Here is a 23,368-nt window from a genome sequence, read left to right on the forward strand (position 1 = left end):
TAAAGGCAAGAAAGATGATCACGAAAGGGTGTATCTATCACTTAGTGTGATTTCAAGCTGTAGAAGCTGAGTCGCTGACTCTTCAGTCAGTTTCGGTAGTGAACGAATGTTCGGATGTGTTCCCGGAAGAGCTTCCAGGCCTTCCTCCCGAGCGAGAGATCAATTTTTGATGTGTTGCCAGACACTAATCCCATATCTATTCCTCCCTATAGGATGGCACCCGCAGAGTTCAAAGAGTTGAAGCAGCAATTGAAAGACTTGCTTGAAAAAGGCTTCATTAGGCCTAGTTCATCCCCGTGGGGAGCACCCGTATTGTTCATCCGGAAGAAGGATGGCTCCTTGAGAATGTGCATTGATTATCGGCAATTGAATAAAGTGACGATTAAGAACAAGTATCCCCTCCCGAGTATTGATGATTTATTTGATCAATTGCAAGGTGTCAAGTTGTTTTCAAAGATTTATTTGAGGTCCGGGTATCACCAAGTAAGAGTTCGGGAGAAAGATATCCCTAAGACAGCTTTCAGAACAAGATATGGCCATTTCGAGTTCCGAGTAATGTCGTTTGGGCTAACTAATGCACCGGCAGTGTTTATGGACTTAATGAACAATGTATTCAGGCCTTTTCTGGATCTATTCGTGATTATATTCATCGATGATATCCTAGTGTATTCTAGATCCGAGGCGGAACATGCGGATCACTTGCGTATTGTCCTTGGAGTTCTTCGAACCCGAGAGTTATTCGCGAAGTTTTCCAAATGCGAGTTTTGGTTGAACTCAGTGGCATTTCTGGGCCACATTGTTGCAGCTGACGGTATTCGAGTGGATAGCCACAAGATTGAGGCAGTGAAGACTTGGCCAAGGCCCACGACCCCTACGGAGGTTCGTAGCTTTTTGGGCTTATCAGGTTATTACAGAAGATTTGTTGAGGGTTTCTCTTCTATTTCTGCACTGCTCACCAAGTTGACTCAGAAGTCAGCTAAGTTTCAATGGACAGATGCTTGCGAGCGTAGTTTCCAAGAGTTGAAAGATAGATTGACTTCAGCCCCAGTCTTGACACTTCCAGAGGGATTGGAAGGATATGTTATTTGCTGTGATACTTCAGGTGTCGGGACAGGTTGTGTATTGATGCAAAGTGGTAAGGTGATTGCGTATGCTTCTAGACAATTACGAAAACATGAACAGAATTATCCTACCCATGATTTAGAATTAGCCGCAGTGGTCCACGCATTAAAGATATGGCGACATTATTTGTATGGTGTCCATGTGGATGTTTATACAGTTCATAAGAGCCTTCAGTATATCTTCAAGCAGAAAGAGTTGAATTTGCGACAACGACGATGGCTGGAGTTGCTAAAGGATTACGATGTTGAAATCATGTACCACCCCGGAAAGGCTAACGTTGTGGTTGACGCTCTTAGCCGCAGATCCATGGGAAGTCTAAGTGATGTACGACCAGAAAAGAAAGAGATGGCCCGTGAGCTTCAACAGTTAGCGAGCCTAGGAGTCCGAGTAGTGGACTCAGGTAGCAGCGGAGCTACTATTCAGAATTCAACAGTTTCATCGCTAGTAGCGGAAGTAAAAGAGCGACAATATGAGGATCCCATGCTAATGCAGTACAGAGATACACTCCCTCAGAAGGAGGAGTCATCATTTGACATTTCGGAAGACGGAGTTCTCCGATGTCGAGGCAGGTTATGTGTTCCCGATGTGGCAGGTCTACGCCATCAGATTTTGAGAGAAGCTCATTGTTCCCGTTACTCCATTCACCCCGGAGCGACGAAAATGTATCATGATCTTAAGTCCGTATATTTGTGGAATGGTATGAAGAAAGATATAGCGGAATTCGTGGCTCAATGTCCTAATTGTCAACAGGTGAAAATCGAGCACCAAAAGCCGGGTGGATTATTGCAAGCTATAGAAATCCCGACGTGGAAGTGGGAAGTGATTAATATGGATTTCATTTCAGGCCTACCCCGTTCTCGACATAAATATGATTCCATATGGGTGATCGTGGATAGACTCACTAAATCAACTCATTTCTTACCGGTCAGGACGACCTATGTGGCTGAAGATTACGCAAAGCTTTATCTTAAAGAGATAGTGAGACTCCACGGTGTTCCAGTATCTATTATCTCTGATAGGGGAACTCAGTTTACAGCCAAGTTTTGGGAGTCCTTCCAAGAGGGTCTAGGGACCCAAGTGCGCCTAAGCACGGCATTTCACCCACAGACCGATGGGCAAGCTGAACGTACTATTCAGACTCTTGAAGATATGTTACGGGCATGTATGATAGATTTCGGAGAAAATTGGGATGACCATTTGCCACTCATTGAGTTTGCTTACAATAACAGTTATCATTCTAGCATTCAAATGGCGCCGTATGAGGCTTTATATGGGCGAAAGTGTAGATCCCCGATTGGGTGGTTTGAAACCGGAGAAGCTAAGTTGATAGGGCCAGATTTGGTCCAGCAAGCAATAGAGAAAGTTAAGCTCATACAAGATCGGTTGCTAGCGGCTCAAAGTCGTCAGAAGTCCTATGCGGATAATCGTCGAAGAGACTTAGAGTTCGAAGTGAAAGATTGGGTATTCTTGAAAGTGTCGCTGATGAAGGGCATGATGAGATTTGGCAAAAAGGGGAAGCTCAGTCCTCGGTATATTGGGCCATACGAAATTGTGCGCAAAATAGGCAAAGTGGCCTATGAGCTAGATCTACCTCCAGATTTGGAGTCAGTCCATCTAGTATTTCATGTCTCGATGCTTCAGAAGTGTGTTGGAGATCCTACGAGGATCGTCCCAGTGAATGATATTCAAGTGACAGAAAAGTTAACTTATGATGAAATACCCATTGCCATATTAGATAGGCAAGTACGGAGACTTAGAAACATGGAAGTGGCCTCAGTTAAGGTCTTATGGAGGAACAACAATTGAGAGGAAATGACGTGGGAAGCAGAAGAGAGTATGCGATCCAAATACCCACATTTATTTCAGCCCTTGGAAGAAGTCCAAGATGAGACGTCAAAATCATAAGGTATGCATGTTTTCCTTTTATACATTCAGGTCGTGTGTGGCCAAATTTATAGTGCTGTTGTATTATTGCCCTGTGAGGCATTGCTATTGTGGGTTGTTGCGATAGGGTGTTAGTGCCACATTACAGAGGAAACTCTGGCGATTTTTTTTTTATAGAATTCCCCAAGCCTTTAACATTCGAGGACGAATGTTCCTAAGGGGGGTAGAATGTTACACCTCGAAAAATTTTCCGTTGGTCCGCAAGAGAACGAACTAGTGATGAATATGAGTGCATGATGTCTATGAGCAAGAAACGACGTTTGATGACCTTAGGCGAGATTTCGAAAGTATCGATGTGAGACGAGGAAGTTGGCTAAGTTAAGATGAGATACAAGGTGAGCACTGCCTGTGCATGGACGGGGGTGATTAAAATGAGAAGTCTAAGAAATATGGGAAGTTGCAGAATTGCAACTGCCCAGTGGTCGTATATTGCAAAATACGGACCGTAAAGTGCAATACGGTCAGTAAACTTGCAGTCGTAAACTGCCATGCAAAAGCTTCAGCTTTCTGCCCAGTGGTCGTAAAGTGCAAATACGGACCGTAAACTGGTATACGGTCCGTAAACTGCCAGGTCGTAAACTGGCATGCCAAACTTCAACTTTCTGCCAGCCGAGGAAATGGTTAAATACGACCAGGTGGACGGACCGTAAAGTGATTTACGGCCCGTAAACCATGGTCGTAAACCACCATGAAGGCAGCCCAGCTTATGGTTCTGGAAATGGTTAATTACGCCCATGGAGGACGAGCCGTATAGTGGAATACGGGTCGTAAACCTCCATGGACGACCACTGTTCACCCAGCACAGATTTTTCAATTCATTAAATATGAGGATCAAGACTTGTCTTATTTCATTACAACATTACACCACTTCTCTCTAAAACTTCTCTCTACATTTATTATATGAGTTTTCAAGGCTTATAAGCCATCAATTACATTAAGACAAGTAAATCAAGGATAAGGGAATCATCAAGGACCATCCAAGTCAAGAAATCCAAATGGAGAAAAACTAGAGTTTTGCTCAAAGAGGAGTATTATCAACCAAAGCTTGTTCCTACAACTTCTAAGGTAAGATTCATGATTTGTACAAGATGTTTAAGGTATTCGAGAATTAAAATACATGGATTGTAGAAAATGTGGTCAACTAGGTCATGAATGATGAATAGTGACATTTTGAGAAATAGTTTGAATTGAGTTATGAATGTTGTTGTGTTGTGATATGAATGTGTTATAAATGGTATTAAGATCGTGAACTGGACACTTTAGACAAATGGACGAAGTTGGGTGTTATGACCATGAATGTGGGAGAATTAGAAGAAAATTGAGAAATCTAGATAATGTGGATGATGTGAATGACTAATGGCCATTGTCATGATATTAATGAAGGTATAAATGCTAGCATTGGAAGGGAACGTGCAAGTGTAGAATAGTTCGACGGAAAGGTATGTGAGGCTAACCCTTCTTTCCTAAGGCATGGTTCTTGGCCAAATTCCTAATTCCTCTATATGAGAATGTTGTCTTCACATGGTTGACTTTCTGAGCTCATAAGCTCACGACCCTTGATATGTACTATGATTATACTATGTTCCTCGTATGACGAGTAAGTCTATAATGTAGATGTAACGATAATGATGAGGATAGTAATGATGATGAGAGTAAAATGAGATTAGAGATGCTTACGAGCTATGATATATGTATATGTATGCCTATGAAGGGCTATGATAAGACCCCGAGCTTATGATGTCGGGTAAGACTATATGTATATGACTATGTATAAAGTATGTATACAATTACGAAACGCGCGCACACCTCTGCAGATGGTACGGATAACCCTGACGCCTTGGTCGGGCCAGGTATGTATGATCTTGAGCCTTGGTTGGCCAAGTATGTATTACACACCGATCCTACGAGGTTGGGTATGCTATGTAAATACTATGTATATGATATGACCATGTATATAATATGAATATGAGTGTGATAAGACTTAGTAAGGGCATGTATACGAATATGAACACAAAGTGGTATGACTATTATTATGGGATACGAACGACGATGTATGCAAGTAAGCGACATGATGATGATGATATTACTGTCTCCCCTCTATGCTATTTCATATGATGTCTATTATGCTTCTATATTGATGTTGATCATGCTTTACATACTCAGTACATTCTTCGTACTGACGTCCTTTTGTTTGTGGACGCTGCGTCATGCCCGCAGGTGCACAGGGAGACAGACTTGATCCATAGCTGCTTATTCAGAGATTGCATAGTAGAGCTCCATTTCTTTCGGAGCCGTAGCTTTTGGGTACTTATTCTTTTGTGTATATAATTATGGGCATAGCGGGGTCCTGTCCTGCTCATACGATATGTCATACTCTTAGAGGCTCATAGTCATGTGTATGTGGGTAGAGATGTTCGGCCATGTCAACCCATGTTTTGTATATCTTTTGTTAGCCATGTCGGCCTTGTACTTATGATGTGGCATAGATGCCTATGATATGTTAAATGATGATGGTCGTCTAATGGGATCAATATGATTAACGATAAGAAAAGCACGAATTGACTTATGGTTCACATAGATGTTATGTTATGTACGATAAGGGGGTGCCCGGGTGGGGTAGCACCCGGTGCTCGTCGCGGCCCCCTAGCCGGGTCGTGACAATTAAATCTCGTTTGAATGACTTTGAATAAGTATTTGAACTTGTGAGTGGCGATGTTGGTTTGAATGTATGTAGTTGAATTGAATATAAATGGAAAATTGTCGACTTATGTAGGAAAGAGTTACTAACGTCGTAATGCATTTTGAATTTATTATTGATGTTGTTAATATGGTTGTTCGGATTGTTGTTTAAGATTTAGCCGAGTTGAATTCTCGGGGATGGTTATATTTATAGGGGAAATGCTGCCAAAATTTCGGCAGATTATAAATGAGTTTATTTGAAAGACTAAGACAAGGATGTGATGACGAGTCTAATGATTTTATCGATTCTCTTGAATGTAGACTAGCAAGCTTGGATGAATAAGCGTAGCTAATAGGGCGTGGAGCAGGTATGTTAAGGCTTGTCCCTTTCTTTCAAAGGCATGATCCCGATGTTATGATTTCATAATTGTTTCCATATTCTCCTTGTTTTCAAAAATTAGATGTTTACGATTTCAAGGCATGATTCCTTCACGATAACCCGTCAATGTTTTCCAAGAATGTCAGTATTTTTCCATAACAAAGGTTTATGGTATTGTAAGTTTTTATGACAATAACGATGGATATGTTTTACAACGACATTGATGATGTCGAGGATGAGAATATTTCTATGATGGCTATGATAAGAATGGTTTCATGTTTGAAAGGTACTTGATGTGATCATTGCTTTGATTTTCCAAAAATGGCTTCTGAAAAGTTCGTAGAAAGTTCTGTACTTCAAACGTCCATAACTTTTTCATACTAACTCGGATTAACTCAAAACATGGTTATGATCTTATTCTATGTCCTCTTAACGCTGTTATTCGTTGCTAGTCTCATCTTTTGGTAATCGTTCCTTCAAGGTGAGACAAAGTCATGATGATTGTTCCATAATATATTCAGAGGTTACCGACCTTACGTCACTCCGATAGATATACGACTTTCTTTGGGCTCTCATGCATGCTGAATATATGACACGTGTATATGATATATGTACATGTATATGGGGGATATGGGGAAAAGGGAGATATGTTGCATTGCCACCTGGTCAGCTGGCGTTATCATCCCAGACGCGGGATGCCTGGACGCGGGACATATGTGGGGCCGACGTTGATCATGATATGATATGATATGATATGATATGATATGAAGGCTCAGCATGCATGTCTTCCGCCCTCAGGGGCACTCACATGTACAGGTTTCTCTTTCATCCTATAATATCTTATATGTTTCTCTTTGTTATTGTCTATACCTGTGTCTCCTATTGTATTATTGTTCATGCCTTACATACTCAGTACATTGCTCGTACTGACCCCCCTTTCTTCGGGGGGCTGCGTTTCATGCCGCGCAGGTACACCCAGATGAGTTGAAGCTAGTATAGAAGATATTCCAGCGAAGTTGGTAGACTCCACTTGTTCCTGGAGTGCTACCGAGTCAGAGTATATGTGCTATGATGTTTTGTTCGAAGTTAGAGACTTTGCAGACAAAGTCGTGGGTATAGAGTGTCGGTATTGTAAACGGCTCCACCAGCCGATGTGTCATCTTATGTTATGTTATGAAGTTCACGTGATTACAGATTCCATTTGATCTGAGTACGAGGGAAAAGAAAGATTCTGAAAGCTTACTATGTATTTCGTTCTTATTCGATTTAAGGGTCCAAAGATATTATGCATGTAATAAGAGTCAGCGGGTTCGCTCGGCTCCGAGTATGGGGTCGGGTGCCCATCACACCCTAGTAAAGTCGGGGTGTGGCAAAGTGGTATCAGAGCAGGTCGTCCTAGGGGTTGTCTGCAAAGTCGTGTCCGGTAGAGTCCTGTTTATAGGTGTGAAGCCGGCCACATTTATAAACAGGAGGCTGCAGGGCATCTAGGGATTGTTGACCTTCTTTCTGTCTTAGATCGTGCGATAGAGCCAAGTCATAGGAAAAATGGAATTCCTTATACAAGCCTTGTATATGACGGAAGAAGGTGAGAAGCGATATGGAAAGTCACCGGGGTAAGTATTGTTATTCTGTTCTGTTACCTAAAACTGGAGGCTCTGGATGGATAAGATGTGTCGTATACATATGTATGCCCTGTAAGGTATTGTCGATATCTGCTGCGTACAGATTTGGAATAGTAAGGATTGCAAAGGAGATTCTGCCCAAATGGATACGCCTAACAGGAAGAAGCATGGAAAGGAAATACTGTAAATAGGCAATAAGTGAGATGCGTTGTTTCAGAAAGGTTATGGATTTGTTATGACACGAAGAATAATAGCGAGAAAGACGATTAGCAGCCCAGAGCATTAAAATGGATAACGTTCGAGGCTTAGTAGGAGCATGGTCTGCTAAAGGATTCAGAGAAAGACGACAATTAGTTTTGCTGTGGATTATTAGGTAAGGATGGTGAGTGGAAGTCCGAACTGGCTAATAATCGGGTATGTATAAGTAACGACGACGAAGGCAAATTTGTTACCATCAGGAATCTGGGAATCTAGGACGAAAGGCAGTGTTACACGAAGGTGAAGGGTAAAATAGTAATTGTAAAGGAGAAAGACGTGTTACGAAAATGTTTCGGAATCTGTAAGACTTCGACTTGTTCCAGAACATGTAATAAAGGTCATGCGAGGAAGTGGACGCGGTTATATCAGCATTAGGGCATCGGATTTCATCAAAGTTTCGAGGTTAAGCGTGCTAAGGTGAGAGCAATTTTACGATGGGTGACCCCCTGGGAAGTATGCAAGAAATTCTACATATCCAGACATAAGAGACAAATGAGAAGCTAGGGTAGCCTAAGGGAAACTAGAGTATATGGGATGGTTGGAGGCCATAAGAAGACGCGTAGGACGAGGCAGACTAGACTGGAGAAGAGACAAAAAGTGTGTCATAGCTTTGGAAATTTGGATAGGCTTGAATAGCGCTTGGGAGTATTCTGTGGGCTAGTTGATAATATATATATATATATATATATATATATATATGAATGTGTCGGATATCCCACATATGATTGTATCGGTGGACATGCGAGTTCCAGCAACCGGCGCCACGGTAAGGAAGGCATTGATCACGCAAAGGTACCGAAGTTCGAGTGACAGCAAGAATAAATGGTACAAGTGTTGCAAAGTAAGATGCTATTATTTTACTATAGGATAATATTGGAAATTCTAGTATAACGATATTTGGAAAAGAAAGAGAGTGAGTAGATGGAAAACAAAGAGATCAAAGTGTCGAAAGGAGGTGAAAGGTAAGAAACCTCAGTAAGTGAAGCTCCCGAGAGAAATTACCGGCAAAGCGCGAGACTATTTGGGTAAGAACTCAAAGTAGGCATGTGAAAAGGGATAGAGTGTGGTAAAAGGAAACAAAGAGAAAGGTGTGGAGTTCGAGGGCCGATTCCAATAAGTAGGGCTAAGGGAATAGTAACCACGACAAGGAGTGTGAAGTAAGAGAAAAGAATGATTAGGCCTTGTGACGATGTTAGAAGACTCCGGCCCTTGAAAGGTATATAAAGGAATAAAATGTGCAGCTATATTAATGTGCTTACCTCGGACATGGAAGTGTTTTCCTGAAAGGATGACTTAAGAATAGGACAGATTGGTGCGTTTAAAGGAATATTTCACGAACTTCAGAGACGATACTGCAGATACCAAGAGAAAGAAAAGTGCCCGAGGAGGAAAAAACCCAAGGATAGTTAAGGAGGAAAATAGGAAAGGTATACTAACGGGTTAGTCGAAGGAATAAGAAGGACATATGGGAGTAAGAAGGGTACCTTAACAAGTTAGCGGCAGGAATCCGGGTACGCATCGAGGAAAGAAAAAAAAACAAGGATAGTGGGTCGACACTGTTGATTGGGAAATTAATGGCGTGGAATAAGATATCATGCGAAGTCTGAAGGTTTTGATCTTAGAAGAAATGGAGATGAAATGCAAGGAACGTACGGGGGAGACCGCCCGATCATAACATCGTAAATATAGTTAAGGGTTTGATGAACGAGGACAAAGAGAGTGTAAGCTGTAAGGATTCTATGCTGAGGGCAAAAGTAGTAAGACACTCGAAAAATATGGATGCCCAGCTGCAGCACAAACGCGTAGCTAAGAAGAATTACAAGCAAGTGAGCTAAGCAAGTGAAAGGACGAATAGTGGATGGAAAGGTATTGAAATGTGGACAAAGGGATGACATAGACAGAAAGTAAAAGAAAAACTTAGGATAAGAAGTTTTCGATATGTTAGGCACAGAGTTGGAAGGAAGATGAGGAATAAGGTATAAACGAAGACTTCGTAGAAGGACTGTTGGCGTATAAGGAGCCCCTTAAAGGGGGGAAGACCATATTATATTAGGCCAAAAAGGGATCACAATATTTTTAAGTACCAGAAAAGGAAACCCATGACGTGGAATGAGGACTCGTGTAAAGACCCAGGAGTTTGAGTATAAGGAGAATAGGGTGAGGGATAAGGAATGGTCATAAAGAGAAGAACGACTATAAAATGGACCCTCCCGAAGTATTATGACACCCCATAAGATCAGTTGAACATTCGAGGACGAATGTTCTAAAAGGGGGGAGGATGTTATATCCCGTATTTTGTACGTTCAGATATTTCAAGGTAGTCGTGGTAAGTTAAGGGAATGACCATCTTCCAAAATTATTTTAATGTACAAGTTGGTTATGAATATTATTTATGAACATTATTAGTATGGAAATACTGAGAGAGGCTAAGGGCAAAAAGGGAAATTCGCAAAGTGGCCCATGGTAATAATGTGGAAGGCTAGGGGTAAAACGGGAATTTCACAAAAATTCAAGAGAGTTCAAGAAGGGGGCCATTTGGCCGTGTAGTGTGTGTGTGTGTGTGTTTGTGGGTCCCACCCCTTTTATGGGCTATGTAATTATATATGGACCAAAGCTTACACGGCAAGACTCAAGTATTCATCTTTATTTTAAAGAAAATTCAAGAAAGGTGGAGAAGGGATATGTGTCCACTTGGTATTGGAGGGAGATATATATATATATATATATATATATATACATATACAGGTGATGACCAAGCAAAACATAATTCACCACTTTGCAATTCTAGAAAACTCAAGAGAAAGAGAGAGCAAGAGAGATATTCGGCCATGACTATGGCTGAATTTGGTGCCAAGGAAATTGAAGGAAAAAATAATAATAATAATTTTCTTTTAGCAATTTAACCAATTGGAAGGCCCTCTACAACGTGGAGTAGCTGTTGGAACAAGTAAACCATTTGTTCTTGCAATTTGCAACTCTAGCCGAGTGAAGAAGTTGAGTGAAGAAGGTAAGGTTTAATCTTCATTTTCATATGTTATGCATGGTTTGTGAATGTTGTGGAGTGTGGAAATGGATGAAATTCATGAGATTGTGGATGTTGGTGCTTGGCCGAGTAGGTGTATGTGGTGTGGGAATGGTGAACTAATTTTATTAAGTATATTTTGGTTGTTGTGTTGTGGATTTTATGATGCAAATAAAAGTTTAATGATTCAAGTTGAAGTTATAGTTGTTTGTGGCTTATTGTGGAAACTAATGTGATTCTAATATAGTTTCTTGAATTTATGAGAATGATGTTGTTAACGTGTGAATTGTTGGTGTGGTTGATGAATTTGGAAGAAAGAAATGTGTTGTTGTTGTCCTATTGGAGTTTGGAAGGTGTTGGTTGGCATGGTATATTGGTTGGGTTGTTTAGAATATTGTGCGGATTGCTTGAAGTATTATTAAATCTCGTTTGAATGATCTTGAATAAGTATTTGAACTTGTGAGTGGCGATGTTGGTTTGAATGTATGTAGTTGAATTGAATATAAATGGAAAGTTGTCGACTTATGTAGGAAAGAGTTACTAACGTCGTAATGCGTTTTGAATTGATTATTGATGTTGTTAATATGGTTGTTGGGATTATTGTTGAAGATTTAGCCGAGTTGAATTCTCGGGGATGGTTATATTTACAGGGGAAATGCTGTCGAAATTTCGGCAGATTATAAATGAGTTTATTTGAAAGACTAAGACAAGGATGTGACGACGATTCTAATGATTTTGTCGATTCTCTTGAATGTAGACTAGCAAGCTTGGATGAATAAGCGTAGCTAATAGGGCGTGGAGCAGGTATGTTAAGGCTTGTCCCTTTCTTTCAAAGGCATGATCCCGATGTTATGATTTCATAATTGTTCCCATATTCTCCTTGTTTTAAAAAATTAGATGTTTATGATTTCAAGGCATGATTCCTTCCCGATAACCCGTCAATGTTTTCCAAGAATGTCCGTATTTTTCCAAAAACAAAGGTTTATGGTATTGTAAGCTTTTATGACAATAACGATGGATATGTTTTACAACGACATTGATGATGTCGAGGATGAGAATATTTCTATGATGGTTATGATAAGAATGGTTTCATGTTTGAAAGGTACTTGATGTGATCATTGCTTTGATTTTCCAAAAATGGCTTCTGAAAAGTTCGTAGAAAGTTCTGTAGTTCAAACGTCCATAACTTTTTCATAGTAACTCGGATTAACTCAAAACATGGTTATTATCTTATTCTATGTCCTCTTAACGCTGTTATTCGTTGCTAGTCTCATCTTATGGTAATCGTTCCTTCAAGGTGAGACAAAGTCATTATGATTGTTCCATAATATATTCCGAGGTTACCGACCTTACGTCACTCCGATAGATACACGACTTTCTTTGGGCTCTCATGCATGCTGAATATATGACACGTGTATATGATATATGTACATGTATATGGGGGATATGGGGAAAAGGGAGATATGTTGCATTGCCACCTGGTCAGCTGGCGTTATCATCCCGGACGCGGGATGCCCGGACGTGGGACATATGTGGGGCCGACGTTGATCATGACAACGCTGGTGATATGATATGATATGATATGAAGGCTAAGCATGCATGGCTTCCGCCCTCAGGGGCACTCACATGTTCATGTTTCTCTTTCATCCTATGATATCTTATATGTTTCTCTTTGTTATTGTCTATACCTGTGTCTCCTATTGTATTATCCTTCATGCCTTACATACTCAGTACATTGCTCGTACTGACCCCTTTCTTCGGGGGGCTGCGTTTCATGCCGCGCAGGTACACCCAGATGAGTTGAAGCTAGTATAGAAGATGTTCCAGCGGAGTTGGTAGACTCCACTTGTTCCTGGAGTGCTGCCGAGTCAGAGTATATGTGCTATGATGTTTTGTTCGAAGTTAGAGACTTTGCAGACAAAGTCGTGGGTATAGAGTGTCGGTATTGTAAACGGCTCCACCATTCGATGTGTCATGTTATGTTATGTTATAAAGTTCATGTGATTACAGATTCCATTTGATCTTAGTACGAGGGAAAAGAAAGATTCTGAAAGCTTACTATGTATTTCATTCTTATTCGATTTAAGAGTCCAAATATATTATGCATGTAATAAGAGTCAGCAGGTTCGCTCGGCTCCGAGTTTGGGGTCGGGTGCCCATCACACCCTAGTAAAGTCGGGGTGTGACATCATTATTGCCGAACCCAATGCCTACATTGCATTTGCAAGTAAAAGAGTAATTGAACAAGCATTGAATAAAACAGTATCCGAAGGTTCACAAGCAGCTGAATACTTATTCCAGAAGGGTTTATTCGACCTAATTGTACCACGTAATCTTTTAAAAAGCGTTCTGAGTGAGTTATTTAAGCTTCACACCTTTTTTTACTTTGAATCAAAAGGAAAGAAAAATCAAGTAGAGCACTAAGTTTAATTATTGTATTTGTATTTGTAGAAAAAAAGTAGTTAGTTTAGTGGAATCAAATTAAATAAGATAATATTCAACAATGCATTTCTCGGAGCGAGAAAGAGGAACTGCTTGATGTTTCATATTAGAACTCATTAAAGCTAGATTCGCATCATTATGTTCGATAAAAGGAATGAGGGAAGCTCCAATAGAAAAATATTGAAAAGGAAAAATACTACGAAGATGAACCTGTTCCCATGCAATAGTCAAGAATTCTTGACGGTATCCAGCTGGAACAACCTGTTCTTCCTGAATATCCCGATTTAAGCCTAAAGAATTTCACATCCTAGCAGGAAAGGGAGGGAAACAGATACTCAATTTAAAGTGAGTAAATAGAATTCCATACTCTATCTCATAGATACGTATAGAATTCTGCGGAAAGTCGTATGTACGTCTTGGAGGGAGATCTTTCATAAATTGGGACAGAAGGAGTATATCTTTATACCTATAAAATTATCTATTCTTATATAAGAGTAATTTATAACTATATAAATTTCAAGATTTATTGTACATAATAATGCTTTTTAAAAATTTCTAACAAGTTATGCCTAGTCAAATTTATATACGGCCTCCGTAAAAAATTATAATACACTTTCTTTTTAGTCTATTTCAAAAACATGTCGCGTTTTTATATTTAGAACTAGTTAACTTTGAAATTATCCTTTAATCATTAATAAAATGATTTATAGTCACAAATATCTTAGATTTATTTTAGCTAACAAATCTGAATGGTCTTTCTTTTTATTTTTTAATTTTATGCCAAACTAAAATGATGTCACATAAATTAGGAAGGTGTGATACAGATAAAATATTTAACCAGTAACTGCCTCTCATCATTTTAGCGAATCCAAAGAAATAAGATTGCCACTTGGGAGAAACAGGGAGAGTGGAAATATGCACCGAACACGTATTGTGTCAATCTCCAATTACTCTCATCACGTGACTTTCTTTTCCCTTTCGCCACGTATTGTACTCTGTCTGTGTATCCTTTTTTATTCCTAAAAAATAGCAGATGAAATAGAAGTGAAATAGAAGACTTAGAAGGGAGATAATGAAATTATGTGATTGGGTCTTCCTAAAGCATCAAATTGCTCTCAATTTCTAAGTTCATAGCCTTCGCGGTAGCTTCATCGATATTACCTACCAAATAAAAGGCCTGTTCAGGAAGACCATCTAATTCTCCGGAAAGGATCAATTGAAATCCTCGAATTGTTTCTGCTAAACCAACATATTTCCCTGGAGAACCGGTAAATACTTCTGCTACGAAAAAGGGTTGTGATAAGAAATGCTCAATTTTTCGCGCTCTTGCTACGAGTAAACGATCCTCTTCGGACGATTCGTCCAATCCAAGGATAGCTATAATGTCCTGAAGTTCTTTGTAACGTTGTAAAGTTTGCTTAACTCTTTGGGTAGTTTCGTAATGTTCCTCACCAACGAACCGAGGCTGAAGCATGGTTGACGTTGAATCTAAAGGAGACTACCGGATAAATACCTTTGGCAGCCAATCCTCTTGATAGTACGATAGTAGCATCTAAATGTGCAAATGTCATAGCAGGGGCAGGGTCAGTCAAATCTTCTGCGGGTACATAAACTGCTTGAATAGAGGTTATGGACCCTTCTTTGGTAGAAGTAATTCTTTCTTGTAAATAACCCATTTCGGTACTCAGGGTCGGTTGATAACCCACAACGGAAGGCATTCTATCCAATAAGGCCGGTTAGGCCTCGTCTCTGTTTCTTGTTACAATGGTTCCCTTTGGATGTTATTTATGATACGTAACAAATGTTAGCTTAACTTTAGCATACCATGAGCTAATAAAGAAAATTCAAACGGGGTGTCAATTATAAAGACCCTTCATTAGGAAAAAAATAAGGATATCTGGACTTCATATCTTCTTCGGCCTCCCACGGCAGTTCCTCCATATTCTTGCTTCTCCACTATACCTTCAGAAAGGCCACATCATTCATTTTCAATCTGCAGACTTGTCTATCTAAAATAGCTACATGTATGTCTTCATTTGACAAGTCTTCTATGACCCGCACATAATTATACACGAATTACTCAAGAGGTTTTCCAACACACTACTCAAATTTTGAAGGTAAATCCAACTCAAAAGACACTAGGCTTATTTATCTAACTCTTTTGTAGGGCCCAATACATCTCGGGCTGAATTTGCTTTCTTCCTGAATCTATCACGCCTTTTATCGGCTAATTCGCAAGAATACACAGTCATCAACGTAGAGCTCCAGATCTCGTCACTGCATGTCGGAGTATGAACTTTGATGGCCATAAGCTGACAATACCCACTCCTGAACAAGTTCCAGCTTATACTCCATATTTTTTTAACAATCATGGCAGCTGTATAATTTATCTTAATAAGGGATTATATTCCTATAACAAAATCCATAGGATTTATTTTCTTGATGTCATGGTATATCTCGGTTGACTCTGGATGACTTGGATAACGAAAATAATGTATCTCTGCCATGATCTACTGTCATAGTCACGATACATCTACAACACATAATCAATTTTGATATCTCAAGACTCCATCCTTTTCCATCTCAATGACTGATGCCTCAATCTATCTAACTTCCTTTTTAAGTTGCAAAACAAGGTAGGATCTCCTTGCTACGGCTCTCTTATTTTTTTGGTGTTGCGGACAATGTTGTTTTATCCTGAATAGTACTTTGCCATAACCTTAGTCCAGCAATTGGACCCCTAATTAGTTAACTGACATAACTCGGCTAACTTTTCCTTCTCGGGCCCAAATATGCTAGGTTGGCCAAAGGTCTGCGACCGAAGGTGTTGGTTACAATCTTAGCTTGCTCAGACGACATAGGATATTAATGTTATAATTCTTTAATAACTCGAGTCATCTCCTATTTTCGTAATTTCATTGCTTCTTCTTAAAAGTTTATAAAATATTCCCATCACTAATAAGGGTGTCTATATGATCACTAAATGAGTAGCATCGCCATACCTCATGCGCGTGAACACCTGGTGCTATCTTCAAATCATGTGTCGACTATTCTTATCATGCTTTCTTATCTGCTTCTACGCAAAATAACCTCCTTCCCTTGTTCATTTGATACTTGTATCACAGGTGCATTAACTTACCTTAGTTCCCGCATATCTTGGAACTCGTTTTATACCAATCATCGAACATTACTCTTAATTCCAAGTCGTCGTTCGGTAGTCATTATAGATAGATTACTTACTTACTTCTTGTTGGATATATACAAAATTCTAAGGACATCGATATCGCGGGATAACTTGCCTACAAGATCTCACTCGGGTCACCATACCTAGACTAGATTTTCCACTCAAACCTCTTGGCTAATGCTTTCCCCCAATTATATTTAGAAAGGCTTCCTTGTCCATACAAATTTGTGGATTCCTCGTAGAACGTCAAGTGAATTAAACCATCTACAATTACCTCTAGCTGTTTCCATTTCCCTTCTTATGTTAATAGAGTTTCCTTTAAACATAACTTCTAAATGCTTTTCTTGTATCTTCAAGCTCATTGGTCCCGTTTATATTTTGAAGTGCTTATACTGAGCTTTATTTGTTATCACCTTTGTTTGAATTACTTGCTGAGGGTTGCAACTACGTCTTGCAAAATGGAATCTTCATACGCTCGAATCCCTTATGTAATTTTGTATGGCCTAACGACTCGTCTGTGACCTCCTTACTTGCCACACCTAGGCCTTTCGTGAATCAATTAGCGATTGCTCGGGTCTAACTATCTTTTGTATGTTAACTCATAACTCCTATTGGGGCCATATCTTTCCGGCTTCGCTGACACCTCATACTAGTCTTCTAAGTCTCAGATGCTCAACTGTGCTTGTCATTGTTTGGTACCTCTCGTCAGGGGATTATTATCGTCTCCTTCCTAGCATTCATACTTATGTATCATCCAAAAATCGCAACACATTCGTAGAATTTGAACTAATACCATCTCATCTGCTTCCAACCCTTGACCGCAACTCTTCTTGCCCTTCTAACATTAAGAGAATGCATGATTCTACGCTGATGCTTTACCGTAGTATCTCCCCCCCCCCCCACCCCCGTGGGAGAATGGCTAGTACCTTACACCTAAAGATTCTATTCCTGTAAAGTCACATCCTACCTCTTCCTTTTTACCAACTCTCCAAGCGTCTGATACTTGTCGCTTTCCTTGCTATAATCTTCACTTATTAGGCTAGCTGAATTACATAAATGCATAGAGTGCCACGAATTCAATACTAACGGGCTCGATCTTAACGAACTTAACTCCAACTCATGACGTCCGTCTTAGGGTGACTACTTTTAATAACTCTCAAAGGTTGCTACTATGTCGTACATCCCTTCGCTTCTTAATCTCTCTTTGGAAAACATCACAATGCCCATCAACACAAAAATCTTCTGAAGTCCTAATTCTCATTCGGGTTAGCCTAACCAGTATCGGTATGTCCTAAGCCAGAGGGCTAAACCAATTTGCTGATAACTTTACCCGAGTGGCCTGTCCGCCTTTCATAACGAAGGTATCGTCTCGTGATTTGCACCCCTTTATACCCCGAACACTACCTTCCTCTTACCCTTCTCCTTCTATTTAACCATGAATTCGGTCGTACGCCACGCCTTATTATGACATTTAATAGCTTCTTATTTCTATTCCTAATGCTTTGCTTATTCTACAAATCTCTGCCATCCTATCTAATTCTGGATAATTTCAGTAGGGCATTCTTTTGCTTTTGTTTCCTCTTCTCCTTAACCAGGATTGTTTGTTAGTTGTTCAATATCACTTCTTCACGGGGACTAAGAGTGTGACCAAGGGGAGTATTTATTCCATAGACAAGGATTCAAATACCTAGCCCTCTGCACCTTCTAACAACTCCAATAGTCATACCTGACTATACGATCCCTCGATATGCTACACCTATACGTCACTTAAAGAGGATCTTTAAACATGTTCATTATATCCTTCAGTAATACCACCCAGTCCAATAATCGATCCAACGCTAATGATTACTATAACCTTTACTAGATCCTGAAATTCCACTTCTCCCTAAAGCCATGTTTGTTAAAGCCTATAAGTCGTATGCTGGAACGAGTGATGCCAACTATGCTTCCATCACTGTTGAAAATGGATCCATAACACTAGCGTTGCTTCATCTGAACTCCAATCTACAATCTTCTCTACTCAGGTACCTCGTGCCTTCTCCACATTACCTTTTTACCTTCTGACTCCTTACCTTCCTTCCTCATACGGCATGACCCCCTTTCCATACAGATGACATAAATGTTCACATTTTAATGTTCTAACATCATACTCACATTCTAGTGCACGCAAGATTTGATGGAGTCCTTATGAATCCCTTACACAACCTCATCGAATTTTCTTACTAGTCGTCCTCTTTCTAATGGTAGGTATCACCATATTTATGAATAATGAAAATTAGGAACGAACTTCTTATGACTCAGCTCTATCGCACGATCTAGAACAAGAAAAAAAGGTGACAATCCTAAATATCCCATAGCCTCTTGCTATAAGTGTGGCATGCTACACACCCATAAACAAGACTCTACTAGACACGGCTTATAAACATCCCTAGGATAGACCTGCTCTGATACCAAGTTTGTCACACCCTAACCGGAGGGGTGCAACCAGCACTTGGACCTGAATTATCAAGCACCAACGTACATTACATACTACTCAACTCGAACGAGCTATGGGCCGACAAGTCCGTCACATGATAGTTAAATGAAAGGAAGACTCACCTGCAAATAGAAAAACCCAAGGAACATGCATATATAAATATATATCTAAGGGCCGACGAGGCCACCACGAAAGTCTATATATATCAGAACAAAAGGCCAACGAGGCCGCACACACTACTAAACACAAGATAAATGTCTACAAACCTCTAAGAGTATCATAAGTTCGAGACAGGGCCCCGCTATACCCAAATGCATATACATGTGTGACTCATGTCATACCGACTCTCTAAAGCAACTCCGAGAGTAATGGAGTACGACAGTCCATGCTGAGCTGAGGAACCTACTGGAGGAGTCCGTTGAGCTATCTATCTAGACCTGCTATAGGAAATGCAGTGTCCCAAGCAATAGGACATCAGTACAGATAAATGTATCGAGTATGTAAGGCAGGAGCGTGTAAGTAAAAGAAATAAAGTAAAGAGTAGTAGGGAAGAAGCAACCTGAAACTCTAAGTGCTACTGAGAATATATGACATGCATACTCATACTATATATATATATCCATCTACATAAGTATATCAAGCCGCTCCCTGGGGCTAATCATCATAATAACACCTTCTGAGGTGCCTAACACCTTTCTCAGGCGATCACAAGAACCCTTACTCAAACTTTGTTACATTGAAAGGTTTTGAAGAGGATTAACCTTAAGCAATGGTTTCCTAACTCCCATCATTAATCAAGTGGCGACTCTATTAAACAAACCAACAAAGAGCCAAGTTACGATAGTAGCTTTTATACGCCTGCGTAAAAGTGAACTGTAACACCTAGAAAGCAAGTAAAATAATAAATGACCATAAGCATGGGTACAAAAAGAAACTACTTTCAAGTAATGATCCAATGTACTTAACGATTTACAAATAGTGGTGATCTTATGTTGCTGAGCCTCGGATAATGACTTTAAATTAAATTCTTCTAAAGACTAACAAGACTTCCTAATTGAATATCCCTAAAACAACTAGGAGAATTAAAAACACACAAATATCGCTACAAGTGGTTCACCTATCCCTAGGTCGATTCCATTAGATGAGGGTTATTGCCCCAAATTCTTGTTAATTAATCTTTCCTGTCACGACCCGACTAGGGGCCATGACGGGTACCCGGGGCTAACCACCGAGCACCGCTCATACCATTACCCATCGTACTCATCAAGCGTTCATTCATTAATCTTATACTCAAATCATAGGAAAACCATTTTTCACTTTGAAACATAATTACCTTTATATACATAAGCCCTTCGGCTATCAATATATATATATATATACACACGTGAGAAAAATCGTGAGACCATACTACCCACATATGCGTATCTATGATCCTCTACTAGAGTACTAGACATATGGACGGAACAGGACCCCGTCATGCCCAAACCATATATATACACACAAAAGGATAAATCAATGGCACCTCCAGAATAATGGGGTGCTCTAAAAGTCTGCTAGTAGCTCCTACGGGTCTGGATCACCTCCTTGTATACCTGTGAGCATGAACATAGCGTCCAAAGAAAACGGACGTCAGTACGAACATTTTATTGAGTATGTAAGGCATGAATGAAATGAACATAATAGAGAAATCATAAGACATAAGATGAAGATATAACATGTGTAAATTTTATGGGTGGATACATTTCATACATATATCATATATATAATCATAGTACATGTATCATCATAGCGCATACATCATTGTATCACATAAATCATCATCGTTAACCTGCGTCCGGGTAACCATCATATGTCGCCCACTAGTGGTGTCATGTCCGGCCCTCTAGGCTCGGTGTAAACATAGCAGCCCGCCTTAGCGGTGACATGCCCGGCCATTTAGGCACGGTGGAATCGTATGCAGCCCGCCTTCGCGGTGACATGCCCGGCCAACTAGGCACGGTGGAATCGTATCTTCATATAGTCAACATAAACTTATCTTTATTATACGTCTCATAGGCATATCACGACCTTATCTTAACTTAGCATCATTATACATTTATCATCAAAACATACATTAGAGCTTGAAGGCAACTATGGCTATGTCGGGGTGACATGAGGTCGTGAACCCCCGATTACATTATGGAGTGATCATAATCATTATGTCTCACCTTGAGGGGACTAACATTTTAAGGTGAGTGTACAGAAGGAAAAGCATCAATGGAACTGTACTTAGGATCATTAGCATCGTAGAAACATCATATCGTGAACTCTAGAATCTTTGGACTTAAACTCATCATCATCATGTTCATAATATCTCTTATCTTTACTCATATGGCTATTCATAAACATAGACTCTTAGTTTTCCAGAATGTAGGAAATTCATGGAGCAGGAGGGAATATCATATCATAAGATTCATGCCTTAGAAAAAAAAAAGGGGACTAGCCTAACATACCTCTTTCGTTTAACAATTCTATCGCTTGATTGTTCTCCTTCGATGCTCGCGTTTCTACCTTCAAGAAAGTTCGTATTAACATTAGCTAATCGATTATAAGAACGTGCTTACTAAAGCTAGGGAAAATTGGGCAGCATTTCCTTTATTTATAACACTTTCGTCATATCACATATCGACTCCCAAGCATCCATAACAACATTCACAATATTATAGACAACAATCATCATTCATCTACATTATCCACATTTCACAATTTCACTTCAATTCCTCCATAATCATGGTCATAGTTCACTATTGCGTTTTCTCACATATAATACTTATCCCATATTCTAAATGTCACTTATAGCATACTTACATTCACAACATATCAATATTCATGACTCATCCCAAACTACTACTCAAAATCTCACTATTCCTATCTTTGTGACTCATTTTCTATCTCCTTCCATAATCTAAGTCTTTTAACCTCTCATTACCTTAAACAACATGAAAAGATCATAAAACTTACCTTAGATAGGGTAGGAATAAGCCTTGAGTGGAAATACTTCTCTTGCACCAAAACCCTAGTTCACTTTCATTGGAATTCCTTGGCTTGGATGAACTTTAATGTGTTTCTTACACTTAATTTTGTTGGTTTGATTAAGTTGATCACCAATCTCTCTTGGGTTCTTGTAAATGAAAAGTGTGGAAGGTTCTAGAGAGTTCTTGAGTCGTGGAGAAGAAATGAGAAGATGGGAAATGAAAATAATAAGCTTGGGTCCTTTTATTTAAAACATAAAATCTGACCCGTCGGGAAAATATACGGACACTTATACAGTCCGTATAAACTTATACGGTCCGTATAAGTGACCGTGAAATCACCCCATCAACTTCTCGCTTCTGTGACCATTATACGATACATTATACGGTCCGTATAATTTTATACGATCCATATAAGTGACCGTATAATCCCATCAGTGAGGGACCTTCACTGTGACAATTCTGCGGACCGTTATACGGACCGTATAATTGGTCGTATAATCTATCTCTTCTCCGATTTTTTTCTCGTCACTTTGTTTGATCTCAAATCCTTATGGAACCTTCTTCGCACTTGTTTAACACTTCATTAACAATCTAAGGGACGCTATAACTCTTCTCTAAGACACCATTAAGTCATCATTAACTTGTTACTCGTAAATCCTTTCGGATACATATCGTATGCCTTGCCCTCTCTTGGCAAACTTTCTCCTCTTACTCTGAATGTCTTCGCAAATCTTAATTAAGGTCATCAATTGTCATTTCTAACTTATTGCAATACCGTATACTTCGTGCCCTTCGTTAGTCTATTCACTTGCATTAACGAAAATTTTTTCCGGGGTGTAACATTTCCCAACCCTGACTTTGCCCCTTCTGAGTTTAAACCTAAGTAAATAGGTGATACCAAGATTAGCTACTCTCTTTAGAAATGTCACACCCTAAACCGAAGGGGTGCGAACGACATTCGAGCCTTAATTGTCGAGCACAAACGTACATTACATACTACTCAACTCAAACAAGCTATGGGCCAACAACGGTATCACATGATAGTTAAATGGAAGGAAGAATCACCTGCAAACAGCAAACCCCAAGTAACATGTTACACCTCAGAAATTTCTGATTTGTTGCCTTGTGGATAGGCTAATGTTAGCTCAGGGTGGTTATGAAATCCTTACGAGATTAAGGGAAGTATTAGATAGCCTAAAGTGCGCACTATAAGATTTTAAAGTCAT

General features: G+C 39.7%; 1 pseudogene; it reads right to left on the bottom strand.

Moving 5' to 3' along the window:
* Window positions 1-14,564: 14,564 nt before the first annotated feature.
* LOC132607830 (ATP synthase subunit beta, chloroplastic-like) lies at window positions 14,565-15,949 on the bottom strand (annotated as a pseudogene).
* Between the last annotated feature and the right edge of the window lie 7,419 nt (window positions 15,950-23,368).

Source organism: Lycium barbarum, chromosome 8 (assembly GCF_019175385.1).
Source record: "Lycium barbarum isolate Lr01 chromosome 8, ASM1917538v2, whole genome shotgun sequence".
NCBI lineage: Eukaryota > Viridiplantae > Streptophyta > Magnoliopsida > Solanales > Solanaceae > Lycium > Lycium barbarum.